This window comes from Notolepis coatsorum, assembly GCF_963971535.1.
Source record: "Notolepis coatsorum genome assembly, chromosome: 17".
Classification (NCBI taxonomy): domain Eukaryota; kingdom Metazoa; phylum Chordata; class Actinopteri; order Aulopiformes; family Paralepididae; genus Notolepis; species Notolepis coatsorum.
This window is the reverse complement of record NC_140181.1, coordinates 68,954,834-68,969,693: the sequence shown is the minus strand read 5'-3', so window position 1 is coordinate 68,969,693 and position 14,860 is coordinate 68,954,834.

The following is a 14,860-nucleotide window of genomic DNA, read 5'->3' as shown; positions in this document are numbered from 1 at the left end:
AAAAAAGACTCCTAAAACCTCCTCTACCTGTCCCTGTCCTTGTCATGATTACATTATGTCCTTCAGACCTCAGTTGTACTGTCCCTTTACCCTTGGGCACGGCCGTCTGGATTAATGGCTCATTTAAGTCTCCATTACATTACATTAAGCCCATTCGACCGGCGCGTACAGTACACTCCCTGGAAAATAAATCACATCATGAAAATATCAATCAATCTCAATAAGTGACTTCGCTCATTCTGCTCCACGTTAAAGACTATGACACCTGGGTTTACATTGAGAGCGGCAAATTAGTGTCAGTCACAGGGAAGGACTTACACTAATAGCTATGATCTATTGAGGCTATCGGCTTACCGTGGCTATGAGTCCACTGTCTATGAGGCTCAGGTAAGTGAATAACATGGCCTGTCCACCTGTGCTCTTGACTGGTGAGACGAGAGGAGAGGCCACACAGTTGTGTGATATAAATTAAGATTATATTTATTGTCAATGTACTTGAGGCAATTGAAATGTGTCTTTACACATATCCCTCATACACACAGTCCCCCACACGTGCATTTCATCAGAGAGGTCAGAGCGCCAGAGATGGTGGGCACCATAGATGTAATATCAGCCACCCTTAAGTCACCAGCTCACAGCTGGAATACACCCTCCTGTCGGGGGCCGGGGATCGAACCAGCAACCTTTCGGTTACTGGCCGGCCTCTTTTACCTCTAGATTCTAGAACATCCTGAGTCCCATGTGCAGGATGGCCTCCTGAATGCTGATGTGGACGTTGTTGTACAGTAGTCAGATGGTGATATGAGCCAATTCATGTGGCTGGCTGGTCTCGCCAAGAGTCACAAAATGCCACAAAAAGGCCCTGCTTGCCCAAGCAATGCCAGAAGAAGTCATTCTCTGCTGCATAATAGTGTGACATAGTGACAGTGTGAGGTATAGAAAATTCCTGGAATTGAGTTTGGAGGCATCAAAAAGGCGGAAAAGTGTGGTTCACACCGGACACACACGTAGGCACGCACACACACACACACACACACACACACACAGTTCCCAGCCGGAGGAGGTTAATTCAATCCTGGAGCGCTCCATTTTGAAGCTGCTGTCAGCCTCTGGTCTGCAGTGTGACATTGCGAGGGAGAGGTAATTACATTTTGGCCCAGTCCTGTGAGTCTGCGACTCAGCATCTATTCAGAGGGTGCTGTCAGAGCACCTCCTCCTCCACAGCAGTCACCCAGAGGAATGTCCTGCTCTGGACACACTGCTCTGTGGATGGACAGCTGGACAAGACAGGACCAGACCTGCAGGTATTAGAGACCACAGAAGTGTCTGTGAGCCTTTACTGCTCTAGATTGGTCTCATGTTCCACACACGCATGGGCCTCTGTGATTCAAACAAGACACCATTAAGCTGATAATTATTCTGATTATCGATTGCAAATTTTGAATGAAACAAACACACAAAAAAGAGAGAAGCGCTGATGTTTCTCTGGCATCAAAATAATTGTATCTAAAGCCGAAGGATCGGATTCGTTTCAGATTAGAGTCTGAGGCTGAAACTCTTCGTAAAAAAAAATAATAATAATAAAAAAAAAAAGGGGAATCCATTAGTATGTCAAGGTGGTTTGGTTAGCTTATGATGAGTGTTCTGCAAGCTATATGCGCCGTCTATTTCTGGCTCTGCCTGCACAGGCTGGAACAGGCCAACGGGCCTATAGGCAATGCTGCTGCAATTAACAGGGTCACAAGTTGTGTAACAGATCTGTCTCGTGCCAGAGGGTGACGTCGGTGTGAGATAGCTGAATGTAATCCAAGTGTGTTTACTCTTGGTTTTAAAGGGCGATTTCTTTGGAAGGGTGCCAACACTGGAGGAGTCAAATCAAGTCAAGAGTTTTATTTGTCACGGCATACAATGAAATGCGGCAAATGAGGTACTGAAGAGTGATGAGGATACCCACATACTTACCCCCAGGGGCGTTTCATACACATGATGAGTATTCCAGGAAATACATTAGATGGTACACTTGTGCTCTAGTGTTCAGATACTCCATTAAAGGGTAATTCTGTTTATTGTTTTTATACCTATTTTTCCATAATCTGGGGTCTAAATGACGAATAAGGGAAACATTTTGGGGGAATTGGTCCAGTATTGTGCAAGATCAATTCAGCCCGCAGCCGCAAATGGGCTGCAATGTAATCACTCAGGGCATTTGTGCACGTCAAAGTATGTCTACTAAAAGTGCTTGTTTTTGACGGGCTAAGATTGTTATTATATGAGCCTGACAACATTATGTAAATTATCCCTATAGAGAGAGACCTTTGTGTTTACGTTTCACTCTGTTCTAACATCCCAGGTCATAACAATAACATCTTATAAGTTATAATAGTTAATACTAATAGCATTACCTCCACTCTGTCTGCAGCAGCTCCTTCCATTGCTGGAACAACATTTTTCTTAACCCTTTCACTACCACACTACAGAAGGTTAACCCTTTCACTACCACATGTTAACCATTTGCTGTGTGGCAGTGAAAGGGTTAATCGTTTGTATTGTCGCAGTGAAAGGGTTAATCGTTTGGTAGTGAAAGGGTTAAGGAAAACGTGCTTTGAATATCAAATTTCTTCTCCAGTCAAAATGGCCACTACAGACCCCGATGGTCCGCAAGGCAAAGTGTACAGACAGGAATGTTTTCATCCGTTTGTAGCACAACCTAGCGTGTCTCTATCCAACAAAGGTAGTCTATAAAAACTGTACAAAGTGTGTCATGACATTCTGTTGGTACAATTCGGATATCTGCAAACACAAACAATTGTTTTATATATTTTAGATAACGCTGCACTTTCTGTACTCCAACACAACAAACTCTTCCTCAACTCTTATTCACATTTCCACCTCAGTGTTCCTGCAACAACTCACGCCTCGCGTGATTTCAGAGCAAGACTTCTGTTTGAGCAAGACATCTGTTTTGGGTAAGAAATGGGAGACTCTTCAGACACTTCACATCATAAGAGTCTGAGCCTGTTGGCACAAATGCCCAAATGATTACAATGCAGCCCATTGCGTGTCTGCTGGCCGAAGCGATCTTGCTCAAACCAATTGCAAAAATGTTTGTCCCAATTAGTCATTTGTCCCAAATGATGGAAAAATAGGCTCCATGTTTAAAAATACCAGAATTACCCTTTAAGACATGTTTCTGTGTTATAACAAAACACATATGAGCAGCGGTAGCCTAGTGCAGTTTAGACTGAAAGGTTGGTGGTTCAATCCATGGGCTGACAGGAAAAGGTTTTGGTGGGGATAGTGAATGAGTGTTCACCCCTCCCACAACAACTGCAGTGTAAATGCAAAAGCACTAAACCCAAAATGGCACAGTGGCCAACAGCACTAGGTAATTAAGGGATAGATAAATAAACAAACAAATAAATAAGACCCATCCATCCACTAATAATACTTTTCTTTTTTTTTATCCACTTTTTCTCCAATTTTCAAATTTGTATCCCATCCCAATTTTGTATCGTCCAATTCAACCCTCCCCTGTCTCGAACGCTGTTTCTTGCCTCCCACAAGCCGGCTGCAATGTGGACGAAGCCATACATAGCACGAGTCCCCTCCGATACTCGAGGTAGCAGCCGTCGCATCTTTTCACCTGCGCGGCGCGATCTTTCAGCGTCAGGGGTCTGCGCTTTGGAGGGACGCCGCCCCCATCGCTTCTTGATTCTACTGCGCAGGCGCACCAATCGACCTGTAGGAGTCGCTGTCCACAACGTCCGATCCCCACCCCTCAGTTTTCCCTCCCCCTAATACTGCCAATTGTATTAGTACGGACGACCAGCCAAACTGAAAACAATGTGGAGAGCTGGGCTCGAACCCAGCGTCTCCAGCATTGGTGGTGAGTGCCTTGCCCACTGCACCACCTAGACGCCCACTAATAATACTTTTCATAGTTTTTACGTTGGCACCATCATGTATACCCATTATGGTTGGGTACTGTTCACATTTTAACCAATACTGGTACCAGTACCAGTTCCTCCAGTATCGGTACCCAATGGTACCTTGTTTCAGTACTTAATCCCTTAAGCCAGAGTGGCTCGATACCGGTACGAAATTAATATCACTTCATAAATAGATCAATACAGTCCGTATTAATTAATGTTGCGTTTCTTTTTCAAATGTAGCCAAGAGTAAAGAACCTAACAGCACTATGTTTGTTTACCAATGATTTTAAGTGTTATTCGCGAAATATGAGTTTATAAATATCTCTGCGCATCCCGGTGGAAACTAGAGCTGTCCCGAAGCCTGTTTTTGGGATTCGAACTTTGGCAGGGTTTTTAGAACGGATGTTTTAAATCATGCAAAAAAATTGCTCCTAAATTATTGTTCTGGTTCAGTACTGTCGAGTCTTGACTTTAGTGCACATTTACGCATATATAACGTAGAACATATGCGCATATTGCTGCGGTAAAAAATGGTTATTAAAAGTAGTAGTATACCTACTTAACACTTTGGATGCCACGCCTCCCCGTCTCAAAACATGGTTGAATGCCAGCACCCACTTCAATGATAGCGTTGTGAACGCATAAACTATGTCTTAAATTATGGCTATGTGTCTAATCTGGCCGTCGCTTATCAATGACTTGTTTGCAGTCAACATTGTCGAAACGGATTGTTTTTTAATCGGTTCATTTCCGTTTTATACCATTTTGAAAAACCCTTGTTTTCTTGAAAGTTTCAGGAAAATATAAAGATTCTGTGATAAACGGCCTTTACTGGAATATTCTGGAATACACAAAAAACGTTGAAATTTTTCGGCCTATTTATGAATCGTTTTCAAATAAACGCTAGCTTATCGATAGTATATGTGTACTTATGCACGCTAGAGAAGTGAGCTGAAAAATCGATTCTCTCATTTCCTGATCAGCGCACACACACACACACACACACACACACACACATATGGCACACGCTGATATCTCTGTGAAAACAGCTCTGATTATCCTAAGACTGGTCAAATAGATTCCTTACCTCAGATCAGATGTTCTCCAAAAAGATTATTCCAATTCCTGATCGCCATTCCAAATATTGATCGCATTTATTGATTCAGCGCTGGGTACTGGAAATATGTATTCCATGCTGTTTTGCGGCTCGGCAATGACTTGGATCTCTTCGGATGGCTTGCCGGAGAAGTAAAATGAGGAAACTGGATTTCCCCCCCCCCCATGTCTTTTGTTCAGTCTAATCCAGCGGTTGCCAAACTTTTTTGGCCGTGCACCCCGTCACCTCCCGACCTAGCTGACGCACCCCCCAATGGGTTTCTGTTAGAAAAAATTGTTGCTGGTCTCCGTGCACAGATGAAGCACACCTGTGCCAGACACGCCCGAGACATTATTGTTTATTATTATTATTAAAACGTTTCTTGAATTTCATGATTTACACAGTGAAAATCCCCATTTGAAATAATGTATATTAGTTATATTTATTAGGCATAAAAAAAACTATTGTTTGGTTCCTGTTGGTTGTCAGTTAAGGTCATGAGTAGGTAGGGAATTTATTTTATTAAATTTTTTATTTTATCTCTTCCCACGGCGACTATGGATAGGGAATTTCTTTATTTAATTAAAATGTTCACGACAACATGGATGCATGTACTCTGCCAGCATGTTTAATATCCATAATACTAAAGGTTTGACTAAGATTTTTATGAAATTCTATTGTAAAATTCTTTATTTTTTTTACCACCATTAGCCTTTTCATGTCACGCACCACAAGGGGTGCGCGCAGCACAGTTTTTTGTTGGCCGACGGCTCCTGCTATCTTAACGTTAGCCAGCTAAACGTGCATAGCTTAACGTGCCACTGCATAACATACCTGTGTAACGTTAACACATTCGGGGCCATTGGGATGAGTCTAATTAATGTCAAGAGGACCGGGGAATGTAAACAAACGTGGGGCTGTTTGTACAGCTAAATCTATACTTTATAGTATTGCTATCTGTCCATTCTCATTGTCAATTGAGTCCATAAACCGTCCCTTCAAAATGGCTTAAAGGCCAACTTGCAGGTTAAACCATACTCTGCAATTATGGGTAGTTTACATCATTGGTATCTAATTTAATTATTTATTTGTTTCCATTTGACTCAGAAAGGGTTAACACTTTAAGGACCAGCCACGAGTAATACGTGTTACGGTGCCATGCGGTGTGGACCAGAGCCACGAGTTAACTCGTGGCAAGTTGTTTTATTCCATATTAATAACGCTATTAACGTCCCCGATCGACTTGCAGGACCTACCCGCATATTTGATTTTCGAAACATGCAATACCGGCCAGATCCGCTTAGGGGCGCCATCGCTCCACTGCAGTATCATTGAGGGCGATTGAAAAAAAAAGTTTTACTGTCAGTGGGCGTTTCATATGAGCCTCGATCCCAGCCGAACATACTCTATCTTTGATCACGTTACCGAACGCAGATTTCAGCCTGGAATAATGGGATTTATGATCAGCCAATAGACATATCAATCTACCAGATTCCGATGACTAATGACGAAATGCTGCCGGCGATCACATGGGCTGACGGTAGGATACTATTCCCCCAAATTACAGCTGGATTGGACATTGTTTTAAAACGCAACGTGATCGATCAGTGAAAATGGCTACTTGAACGCACACTGTATTGCTAATCAATAATAGCAATCGGCGTCCCCCGCTGTCCCCATTTCATCCATAGATGCTCTGTAATAGTCCGGATGCTACGCAGTTTGTTTTATTTCATTCGTATATATACAGCAGAAATGGCGTTTGATATAACGTGACTAGCCTTTAGCCTATTATCTAGCTCCCCAGAAAAAAGACGAGACGAAAACGGCGATAAACCTTATATTCACGGCGCTATAAAATGACAACCAACCGATGGATTTTTATTTTCTTTAAGCCATTATGAAGGCACGGTTTATGCACTCAAGTGACAATGAGAATGGACAGATAGCAATACTATAAAGTATATATATAGCTGTTAGAAAGTACATCGGTTTGTTGACAACGCTTGGTCCTCTGGACTATAAATCGCTGCAGGACTTTGGTCGCCAAAGTGTTAAAAAGGTCCACGCACGAATAACATGCACGGAGCAAGTCAAAAATCCTATCAGACGCTAGCACGGCCGTGACGTCACCCGAGGCAACTTATGCCTTATGCCCGTCCGGGTCATAGTACTACTGGCTATATGGATATATGGCTATATGGCTCCTGCTAACGTTAGCATTATGTCTACTGTCGTGAACCATTTAAATCGGGCCATGCAAAAGAGTTTGGGGAACGAGTAAATGTGTGCAGGTCCTCTTCTCAGATCACATCATCACATCATGCCGGCTAGCAAGCTACACGTCCCGGGCCCCGGCATGTTGATACGATAGTAGCCCCTTTAGCACACTCGGTGCATCAGTCACGATAGCTATGAGCTAACTAACGTTACAAGCTCAAACACCTTATAACTACTACTATTGTCGTGTCCATGGGTTCCCTGGCAGAATACTTGTGAGGACAGGGGTATGCAAGGAGGAGAGAACCATTTTAAATCGGGCATTCATGCCGGCTAGAAAGCTATGTCCCGGCATGTTGCTAGCACAATAGCTACCAGGCTGGGCTAAGCTACGTTAGCTTCTAGCGTTGTATACACAATATGTACAATGACACAATGATCAGACACCTTATAACTACTACTATTGTCGTGTCCATGGGTTCCCTGGCAGAATACTTGTGAGGACAGGGGTATGCAAGGAGGAGAGAACCATTTTAAATCGGGCATTCATGCCGGCTAGAAAGCTATGTCCCGGCATGTTGCTAGCACAATAGCTACCAGGCTGGGCTAAGTTACGTTAGCTTCTAGCGTTGTATACACAATATGTACAACGACACAATGATCAGACACCTTATAACTACTACTATTGTCGTGTCCATGGGTTCCCTGGCAGAATACTTGTGAGGACAAGGGTATGCAAGGAGGAGAGAACCATTTTAAATCGGGCATTCATGCCGGCTAGAAAGCTATGTCCCGGCATGTTGCTAGCACAATAGCTACCAGGCTGGGCTAAGCTACGTTAGCTTCTAGCGTTGTATACACAATATGTACAACGACACAATGATCAGACACCTTATAACTACTACTATTGTCGTGTCCATGGGTTCCCTGGCAGAATACTTGCGAGGACAGGGGTATGCAAGGAGGAGAGAACCATTTTAAATCAGGCATTTATGCCGGCTAGAAAGCTATGTCCCGGCATGTTGCTAGCACAATAGCTACCAGGCTGGGCTAAGCTACGTTAGCTTCTAGCGTTGTATACACAATATGTACAACAACACAATGATTTACATTATTACAAATATGGTAACGTGGTTGTGGCTTTTACAAATAGTGGTTAGCTTTAGAGATGAATGGCTATGATCACGGAGCAATATATAGTGTTAGGTGAAACAGATACATTTTCATTAGGGATGCTCGATATTGGCTTTTTTACCGATACCGATATTCCGATATTGTCCAACTCTTAATTTCGATACCGATACCGATACCGATATCAACCGATACCGATATATGCAGGGTTTCCCCCCAAAAAAACTGAATAATTTCAGGTAATTAATAATTTCACTGGATGCATTCAAAAGGCTTTCTAAATGTAAGCATTATCTGTGCAAAATATGATAATTAAAAAAGTAAAAATTAACATTACATATCTCTTGTTGTTGAATTAAACCAACATGCATACTTTTGACAATAAATAAAATAAGAATTGGTTCTTACTTGCTTGCCTGGGTAAATAAAGGTTAAATAAATGTTAAAAAAAAAAAAAAAAAAAAAAAAAACATGTTTTTTTTTTTTTTTTTTTTTTGATACCGATATTTTCCGATATCACATTTTACTGCCGATATCGGCCGATAATATCGGTCGGCCGATAATATCGGACATCCCTAATTTTCATTCATCACTCCTCGGCTAGTAGTAGCAAGGCTCTCTGCTTCCTGGCACTACCTGCCCTGTGACTCTCAGAGCCGCTGCTGCCCTGTACCTCGTCTGACGTCAGCATTAAGATCACACACGCACGTTATTAATCCATGGATTTCAATATCCACGTGCGTGATGGTTGTGGTTTGGTCGACAAAATGTTTGATAAAAAACGCTAAAACTGGGTCAATTTCAATATTTTTTTCCCCCTCTTCATAAAAGTCACCGTTGGCCTAGTCACATTGTTTATTGAATAAAAATACAACCTGCAAGTTGGCCTTTAAAGAAAAAAAAATTTCATCAATAGGTTCTTATTTTATAGCGCCGTGAATATAAGCGTTATAGGGGATTTGGTCTAGTATATTTTCTGGAAGCCGAGATACAGGGCTAATAGCTAATAACGTTAAATCCAATGGCATTTCGGTTATAGATACGGTCCAGTTAAAACTCAAACTGCATATGATCTGTACGATCCTCACGCATGTATGCATGAAGGGGGGGGGGGGGGGGGCGGGGGACGTCGTTTCTGATTATCGATTACCAATAACCGCGTTAGCCTCATTAGCCTCATAGCCGAACACCTGGTTGGCTATCAAAACAAGGCCCGATCGGGATGTACTTTACATGAAAAAGATCCTACCGTGGTCCGGTGGGATGTCCCCAAGATTTTCCCCGTTATCGATCGCCATCTGGTAGATCGATATGTCCATTGGCTGATGATAAATCCCCTTATTGCATGGTGAAATCTGCGATCCAAAACGTAATCCAAGCTACATGCTGCACATCTAGAATCCTGCTAACTGAAATCTCCATTGAAAGAAAAAAAAATACTGATCCGTTCAGCCACAGGGCACACTGCATTATCACGATAGCGCCCCTAAGAGGATCTGGCCGGTATTGCAACTTGTCGAATTCATAGAGTAGGGTAAATCTGCAGTGTCGCTCGGCGACCTTGAATAGGTTATTAAAATGGAATAAAAGCAATAACAACTTCCCACGGATTTATCCGTGCCTCTGTCCACAACGCATGGACTCGAAACACGGAGATCTCCGTGCTTGGGCGGGATTGTGTTAAGTAACTTGTGTTCCACTGGGAAAGTTCAGCATCACTGCGTACACTTGGTTTAATCCAAACGTCCATTCGGAAAAGTTGTATTATGAAATAAGACGGGTGAGTGAGTCTCTGATGGACGGTGACCCCTCCTCATCTCGACTAGACTGTTGTGTCTGTGTGTTCGTGCGTGACTTTCAAATTATTGTAAACACAACATAGTACTGTGATATTCTGATATATATCACATTCTGATATATATTTTTTGTGTAAAATAAATAAAAAACAAAACATTTAAAAAAATTTAATAAATTTTAAAAGCGGAGGCTCAAACCCATTAATTAAGATTCGAGTGCCAACGTAATGAACGAAGGTCCGAACCTTTGAACGTTTGGGCTCAGCCCTAGTGGAAACCGGATGAATTAGATGTGAGGAAATATTGCGTCATGAAAACGTTGTAGTCCTAAGAGAGAGGAAACCCAGGGCTTTCAATGGACATAGAAATTTCATAAAACTACACTACCCAGCTCACACTAGCCTCTGTCAAAGCCATTGAAAATAAACTCAGTGGGATTTTTCACGTCTGGTAAAAAAAAACTCCTTTGGTTCATTACAATTTACTCAAGCATAGTAACAGACACAATATTTCTGACATTGGAAATACATTCCTTGAGGTCCATAGATGTCCCTAGATACCAAGAACATGCAAATGGACCTTGTAGTGGAGCAATCTTCCATTTACTTCATGTACTTTTAGGCGAATCTTCTGAAAATATGGCTTAACAGGTTAAGTCTCTCTGTAATAACAAATGTTTTTATTTCAGTTGTAAAAAAATAAGTTCAAACTTCTCAATTTCAACATTGTTATTTATTTAGAACCTTTTGTTATTTATTGTTGTAACACACCACACAAAATAAATCACATGATCATGTATTATGTTTTTTAAATGTTTAAATATCAACATTATCTGGCCATCCTCAGTAAATGTTATCAAACTCCTCTGACCTCGCCTGGTCTTTCCAAAGACCCAAGAGACGGGACAGTAATATATATATGGAAAAGGCTCCCTCTTGTCTAGTATATTATTACACTAAACATGTAAAGGTACCGAAATTTGGTACCGATTGATCTAACGTGAATCGGTACTCGGTAGTACCGATGTAATTCTGTTGGTACCCTTAAAAGTACAGAGTTCGGAGGGCGGCTAGGTGGTGTAGTGGGCAAGGCACTCGCCACCAGTGTGGAGACGCTAGGATTCGCGTGTTCGAATCCAGCTCTCCACATTGTTTTCAGTTTAGCTGGTCGTCCGCAGTAATACACATTGGCCGTATTACGGGGAGGGAAACTGAAGGGTGGGGATCGGGCGTTGTGAACAAGCGACTCCTACAAGTCGGTTGGTGCGCCTGCGCAGTAGAATCAGGAAGTGTCGGGGGCAGCGTGAGCCTCCCACGCGTTACTCCTCGACACTGAGAGATCGAGCTGCGCAGGTGAAAAGATGCGACTGCTGTTACCTCAAGTACCGGAGGGGACTTGTGCTATGTATGACTTAGTCCACATTGCAGCCGGCTTGTGGGAGGCAAGAAACAGCGTTCGTGACAGGGGAGGGTTGAATTGGATGATACGAAATTGGGATGGGAGAAAATATAGAAAAATGGGAGAAAAAGTGGATCAAAAAAAAAAAAAAGTACAGAGTTCGGTACACAACCATATACCCATCTGTGACTGTGACCACACCGAAGTTTTGCGATATATCTGCAGGTTTGCTGATGCTCTCAGTTCATGTGTGGCCATGTTGTACTTGTCCATTGTGTACTATTGATCGGGCTCTGGTGAAACTTGTGACTAAAGCTTAGTCCCGTCCCAGCAGAATAAATCACAGTATTGACCCTGTGGTTATCAATATAAGTAATGACAAACATCTGGCCCCACCTTTAATGGAATCGACAGAGTCTTCCTGGCAACGGCCCAGCATTGGCCACTCATAGATTGACTTGATCTTTCCAGTGGGAACCACTCTTACGATGCAAATGAGATGGGAGGAATGCAATCCCCATCTAAAGCGGAGCGGCGTTCCTATCGAATCGCAGGCCAAAAATCTCCATAAACACCAAAGAAAAACCTTAGAATGTCCGCTGACAATAAGCCTGTTCGGACTGACTAAGACGTAACGCTGCCGGGGAACTCTTGACACTGTGTATCTGTGTCAATGGAGGAATAAGTGAAGAGATCAAATCAATGGCATCTCCACAGAGGTCCAGAGGTGCTGAGCTGGGCTTTCACCGTGCCGTGCAGAGGCAGTGCTCTCCTGAGTGTGTCGGGATGGGCCCTAGACAGGATGTCTCATTATAGGGTCCAAGAGTCTTCCCTGACAACCTGACCCTGGAAGCGAAAACACCTGTCCCTCGGAATACTCCCTCTTCTGCCCATGAGTCTAAATTAGGAGAGTGTAGCTGTGTTGAGAGTGTGTCACAAATGTCCTCCTAACCTTGGAATCGATCAGTGGCTGGGGGGCAGTAGACTGGAATAGATGGTATTCTGTTTTTATAGCAGAGGAACAGAATGGAACTACAAAGGATACCTTCGTACCAAGGGGACAACATCATTATCGAAAACACAGTACAAGCCCTTACTAGAAGCAATAAGTGGACACTCAGGGTAGGGCAGTTAGCATTTGGCTGTAGATGACAATCAAATTGAACATGCTCAGTGAACTAGCTGTGAATGACACAGAATTGCATTCTATTGACAGTATTGAATTCCTAAACGTGGTGCGACAACAAGCAATTACAGCTCTCTATCGCATGCAATCTAAAATAACATCATTTTGCACTAATGGAAATTTAGCCAGTGACATTTTCCTTCATAAACCTAATGGCACCTCAGAGATCCACACAGCTGCACAACAGGCAAGTCTGCTAGGGTGGAGGTAGAAATCTAAGGATATTGCCAATGAATGCAAAGGAGAAGCTGGCCAGGTTTAAAGATCAATACATAAAAAAAAATAGCAAGGGATTGGATTTCCGAAAATAAAAAAGGCACACAAAGAAATAAAAAAACGTCAGAAACAGTCATAACTTTCCTCGAAAGCTGGCCAATGGGAGAAGGCCAGTGAAATTTTATCAGCACATCATAAAACTCAATCAAGTGTCCCCAGGTTTCCATCATCATTTCTGTTGGGGTTCCACTTAATTTAGTGGATGGGCTGGAACACAATGAGTGAATGACTCATAAAGCTGGGTCCTGGCTGGACACACACACACACTCACACTCACACACACACACACACACACACACACACACACACACACACACACACACACACACACACACACACACACACGCACGCACACACACGCACAAACACACACACACACACACATGTGCACACACACACGCACAGCCAGCTGAGGGAAAAACATAAAGGTTTAATAGAACAATTTCATTATGAGAATTCGAAGGCCCTCTGTTGCTTGAATCAATTAATCTAAACTTGAATAGAAGGCTACATATGACCATGTAACATACAAGAATACAGCTTTAACACAAAAAAACAACAATAACAACCCACTTGTATATTCACAAAAGAAAAAACAAACAAACAAACATGAATTCACAAAATGCCAAAATGCCATGTGATCGCTCAGAGAGAATATGTCACCCTGTGTGGTAGTTGCACAAGCAGGAAGACAGAATGCAGAGCTCAGAGTCCAGAAATGTAGGCTATTTAGCCAGGCGTGTCATGCCACTTACACCCAGCCTTTGCACAAAATGTGTTATCAGAATGCAAATAGAATGTAGGCCGAGCAGGAAACACACTTGTCGAGCTCAACCTGCTTGTAAACAAAGTTTACAGAGTTCACCCCAGCAACAGCGTCGGCCCGTGGGATTAGCGTGAGCCTAAAATGAAGATGGTTTAGATCAACAAATGTGTGCATGCCAAGTCAAACACAAGCGCCTGAAGGGAGACTTCAGCTGGCATGTTTATCTTTCTGTTGGGGGGTATTTCTTGTTTGTCTCTGGGACACTGGATTATCTTGTTGGACCAAAAAGAAGGTTTAAAAATGAAACATGGAAATGGCCTGCTATGGCTCCCTCTGGGTTTTTGGCATGACCGTAAACGCTAAACTCTGTATACAAACATAATGTTTTTGCTTTTCTTCTAATAGAATATTTACTGGAATCACTGATGTTATTTATTTATAAAAGAATATATATTTTAATTCCGCTGAAGAAAAACTGTGTTGCGGTTTTGGCTGAAGAGGAGTGTTCCAAACTCTGGGGACAGCGGCAAACGTTATTTTTCATTTACGGTCAGGACAGAGGGCCCGGGGCCTCCCAGTTCCCCTCCAATCCTGTTACTAGAGGGATTTGTTCTGCTGGCCCTATAAAAGATTAGTCCTCCAGGAGAAAGAATGGACTTGATTAGCTAGACAGCAATTTAATGGGATTGTCAGAGGGGCTACAATAAATCAGCTTTTGTGATTAAATGGGATCTCCAGTAAAACTTGTATGTCTCCAAATCAATAACTATTGAATGTTGCTCCTTTGTTCCTCGCCAAGGGAAAAAAAGAAAAAAGCAGAGAGAAACAAAACCAAAATTTCCGGCAGGCTAATGATCTCGCCGCCAGCGATGAGAAGCAGCTTAGGCTATATGTTCTGAAGAGAGAGAGAGAGAGAGAGAGAGAGAGAGAGAGAGAGAGAGAGAGAGAGAGAGAGAGAGAGAGAGAGAGAGAGAGAGAGATGGGGGGGGGGGGGGTACAAAACAAAGCATAGGGAGAATAGTTGGAGCATTAAGTAAAAGCAAATGGACTTTTAAGCAA